Here is a 5,127-nt window from a genome sequence, read left to right as displayed (position 1 = left end):
CTGATGTTAGAGCTGCAATTCTCTGCCTCTGTTCCTTTCTAAACATTGCTTCTCTGGCATTGATCTCCTCTAGCTTGCTTTGAGAAGCTGCCTGCATTGGAAGAAGACAGTGCAACTTGAAGGAACAGGAAGAGGCAGACAGTGCCACATCCATGTGTCCTTGCAGCCAGTTCCCATACCCAATGGAAACAAGATAGCCCTGCTCAGTGAAGGAGCCGTGCTTCATCCCTACCATCAACACTCAGGGAAGAAGTCAGAACTGACTAAATGTCTTTCTGTTATTTTTACCTCAGAAAGAAACATACCTGCTCTTCTGCTGTTTTTACATGAAAGCTAGTACTGAGCCACCTCCAACTCTATAAGTAAGGGGATGAGGAAAAGGCTGCCTATTTCTTATGCACCAAGATCACACGACACACACAGAGACACTTTCACGCATCTCTCTTCAGCTCTCCAGCTTCCTTACAAGGAAGCCAGAGGCTCTGCACTAACAGAACTAAGTGTAAGAACTAAACGTGTAACAGAAAACTCCCAAAAGCAATGAGCGCAGCGACAACTCAACGCGGTGTGGATACAGATAGGAATGGCACATCAGTTTACCGGAGAAAAGAGGCTGGGCTCTTGCTTCGGCCCCATTTCTTTTGGAGCACTTTCTTCGTGCCACCTTCCACTCTGTGAGAATGGGCTACAGCCCGCTGCAGTGGCCTGTGGGCGATAATGGTGAACCAGGTCCTGCAGCGCCCGATTTGTCATTTCTAGCTGCAGCGAGTTCTGCCGTTCCATCTCCAGCTGTACGGAAAGTTCAAACACCTGCATGCAGTGGAAAAAAACAATCTCCCTTAATCAGAGTGCTCTAAAATCCCCACATCCTGGGGAACTCATTCACATGTGTGTGTTGATGGAGCCCCTAGCGTAATGCACTAAGGCTGTAACTTTTGCCAAGGAAAAGAGGTGCGTTTTTTCTAAAGCAAGCACGACTTTCTAATCTTTGCTGAGAAGACTGATGCAGTCTTGACCCTTCTTTCCAGAACGGCTCCAAAGGAAAGGCACTTGACTCCAACGGAATTATGCAACTCCCATGCCTGTGAAGTAATGCTCCCGCCACAGACCTCCCTGGAGACAGCTAGTTGGAGAGGTAGAGAACGGGATGCATCCCAGCAGCAGTCAGTGCAAGTGGTTTGCACAACACCCATCTCCTGAGCTGAAATTGTTTATAGGGGAGGAAAGCAGCAGGTGCTGATATTTTCATCCTGAATTATGGCGGCACCAGTGGGAAGTGGACAAGAAGAGCAGTCCTGTTCTCTGCCGGTGCTTTCACCGCAAACCAGGCTGGCTCCTTTCCTTTTCATTTGCACTCACCTCTGCTAATGTCCTCTCAGCGTGGAGGGAAAATGCAAGAGAGTACTTTTGTTTGTCACCAACGCTACTAACAGGGAACAAAGATCTCATTTTGCTGTTGAGAACTTGCAAACAGAGCTGCTGAACTCAGAGACGCTTTGTGAGGGCACGCCTTGTGGTGTCACAGTACTGCCACTACATCAGGAAAGGCATCAGAACAGCAGCGAGTCTCGAAGGAGGACAAGCTGCTGCACTCTTCCTTCCCTGGATGCTGCTCCCAAGCCACTGCTTTGCCCCTCAGCCTGAAAATGAGCTCCCCGAGAAGCTGCTTGTGTTCTGTGAAGTGACAGGGGAGGAGGCAAGGAGAGTAATGTACTCTAAGGACCGAGTAAGAGCTTCCACTGCCCCTTTGCAGCAAGGGATTGCCTCTTACTTGTGGCTGAAAGCAGATGGCTTTGTTGATGTTTCAGATCAGATCATGCTCTGATCAGGAAAGCCATTGCTAACAATGATGTGTCTTTTACTGCTTTCAGATAAACGCGTCCTGCACTTGTTTTCAGATTATTTCTTCCCTTGCACTATTTAGGAGAAAAGAACAGCTTAACCTGTGCTCACAGGCATTGCATACCCTGACATTAGCCTTGTCCAAGCCTTCTTTCAGCATCAAGATGTCGTTCTCCAGGTAACGGCAGTAATCTTCAGAATGCTTCAGAGATGTTTCTGAAGCCGACTGCTTTCTGAAACTGTTGGCAAGTTTCTTCTGCATTTTTTCTTCTCGCCTCTTTTCAAACTGCGCTGATATTTTATAATCTGCTTCCGCAGCCTCCAGGCGCTGCTTGAGAACAGCCTCCTTTACTCGCAGCTCCTCATGTGCCCTTTTTTGCAGCAGCAACTTTGAGTGCTCCAACTCCAGCTGTGCATAAAGGTCACGCACCTGTACGCAGTGGAAAAACAACAGTGTCTTATGTTTGTTCTCATCTTATTGCTTCTCTTTCACTCGTTGGAGGAAGTGAACAGCTTCGCCCCTATCAAGGCGTGTTCACAGATGTTGCATACCTTGGCATTAGCCTCATCCAGATCCTCTTGCAATTTCAAGTTTTCTTTCTTCAGTGAGTCATTTAAGTCAGCAGAAGTTTTCAGGGATGTTTCTGCAATCTGCTGCTTTCCAACAGCCTCAGCAAGCTCTTGTTGCAGCCGTCCAACTATTCTCTAGAGAAATGTGTGAAACAAAAGGTAAAAAACTAAAGCCTGCATTTTTACTTCTGCTTACCAGTTCCTATACTTAGATCCTATCCTTGAGTGAACCACAAAGGGAAGAAAAGTGGTAGAGGAGAATTGCCCAACGCTCACTGGGGTGCAGAGCTGGGATTTGCCACTTGCCAAATGGTAGCAGAAAGGGAACAAAACAGAGGCAACTCGAGGAATGGCCTTCCAGGCAGGTAGCTCATAGCTGGTAAATTCTAGAAGCGCCAGATGCCTTTGGGAGCTGCTCTACTTCAGTGTGCACCTGACCTTTTTCTTGTACTTTGTTTCACGTTTGCAGACATCACACTGCTCTTACCTGGTTGGTGTTCCGCACATCTTCCAGCTGCTGACGCAGTGAAAGGTTTTCATGCTGGAGCCGGGCCACTTGTTCCTGCAGAACTTCCCACTCTGCAGTTTCTTTTCTTGGTTCACCTTTTGCAAGGCATGAAGCACAACATTCCTTTGCCTGCCTCTGGGTCTGGAAAAGTGCTCTTTCTGTTGCTCCTAAAAGCAATGCCTCTTTCTTGAGCGTTTCTTCCCATTGCTCCAGTGATCTCTTTTGCCTGTGAGCTCTCCTATTGGATTTCTTCTGCTGCTGACTTAAGGTCTCGTTGCTTTTTTGCAACTCAGGGATGTTCCCAGAGAGGTTTTCCACGCAGGAGAGCTCAAGTTGTGTCTTAAATCCCTGCTTTTTATCATCTGCTGAGCTTGAGTGACTTTCAGAAGTCTCAGTGAGACTGAGCAGGGCAGAAATTTCCACTTCTACTCCATCTTTGTTGGAGAGAATAAATGGGGCAGAAGTTGCTGCTGCCACTCCATCTATGTTGGAGGGATTGAGTGGGGCAGATTTTGCCGCTGCAACTCCATCTGCGCTGCTCTCTGCCTGTTCAAAGTTAAAGAATACAAATTGTCAATGTTTAAGAAAATCGGCTCAAAAGAGGATGCCATGGCAAGCATTTTATAAAACCGGAAGAAGACTGTCACCTGCTTGACTTCATATTCCAAAGGGCCTTCTCCCTGGCTTTCCTGCTCTGTGCAGTCCCTGGGGTGCACGCGAGCACTGCGCCTAGAAAAGACAGAAGGCACGTTCAGTTGCGCACACTGCCTGTCGCACTCCTCACGGCCCTTTCTTGGCCACCTGTTCCAGACTGACAGCAAACTGGGAGAGAGCAGCACACACTTGCTAGTACATACTTAAATGTTGTTTTCCTGTATGCTATGGTATATCGGCAAGGTCTCCCTCAAAGCAAGACTGCTGTGAAAGACACAGCGCGCTTTACTCCCAGGGGTGCTGACAGCCCACAGTAGCCCAGGCAGCCTTTCTTCCTGCTTCCAGTTGATACTGGCCAATGGAGGCAGGAGATGGAGGGGGTGACTGGAGGGGAAGAAATGTCTAGAATGGGTGTCCCGTTATTCTGGAAGGTATATATGCACAGGATGGGCTATGTGCAGGGAGGCCAAATCTGCCTGTGGGTTGAGCTGCCATCATCAGGAAATGTGCTGATTTTGCCAGGCTTTTAAGCACCCTATATGCCCTCGAGAACAGAAACTAAGAGGCACAGACCTTCTCCGTGTCATTCTCAGTCTCCAGAAAAACTTCTGGATCTTCTCCATGATCCGTTGGGACTGGGCACTACCACCAGCACCACCGCCACCAGTGCTAACACTGCCAGTACCAATACCAGCACCAGCACCAGCTCTAGCACCTGCACCTGCACCTGCAGACACTGTGCTTGTGGGGGCTGTGCTTGTGGGGCCCCAGTTCTGCTAAGGCTTTGTGACATCACAAAGGGTTTGGTGACACGTGGTGTCAGTTGCCAGGGCTACCAGTACCAGTGTTCCCTTTGTAAGGCCCTTGGGGCAGAGGGAGGGTCTCATGTGTACAAAAAATATATGCGTTTACCAGGGCAACATGGGCAAAGGAAGCAACCCCTTGCACACCTGCAGGAGTACAGGATGCCCAAGTTTGCTGCTCCATATCTCCTGTGTAGCTTTCACTCAGAGCTCCTCCATTCCCTCTGGTTGTATCTTCATATCTTCTTTTTACGGTCACTGCAAGCACTGAGTTGCCCTGGTCCCCTTGCTTCACACACACATCCCCTTCAGTCCTTTCCACAGCATTCCAGTTTCCTCCCTTTCCCTTTTTGGGATGATTGGAGTCCCTTCTTTTCTTCCAGGCATGCTTACATCCTTTTCACTCCATAGACTCTGCTCCCTTCCAGCATGCTCATGTGCTTTCCACTTCCCAGGACACATCGGTGACCTGCTAGGAACGGGGTAGGGAAATGTCCCTGCAGAAAAATACAAAGGGCAATTCTCATTAAAGAGAAAGGCATCCTAATAGACAACAGCAGAGTGGAGACTTTAGCTTGGAAGAAAACAGCAGCTGGGTGCTCTACAAAGGAAACTGTAGTAAGCCCTGAGGGAATCATAGAATCATAGAATGGCTTGTATTGAAAATGACCATAATGACCATCTAGTTTCAACCGCAATGCTATGTGCAGGGTCACCAGCCACTAGACCAGGCTGCCCAGAGCTACATCC

The sequence above is a fragment of the Lagopus muta genome, chromosome 2 (assembly GCF_023343835.1).
Source record: "Lagopus muta isolate bLagMut1 chromosome 2, bLagMut1 primary, whole genome shotgun sequence".
Lineage (NCBI taxonomy): Eukaryota > Metazoa > Chordata > Aves > Galliformes > Phasianidae > Lagopus > Lagopus muta.
The sequence above is the reverse complement of the archived record's forward strand: the minus strand, read 5'-3'. Positions refer to the sequence as shown.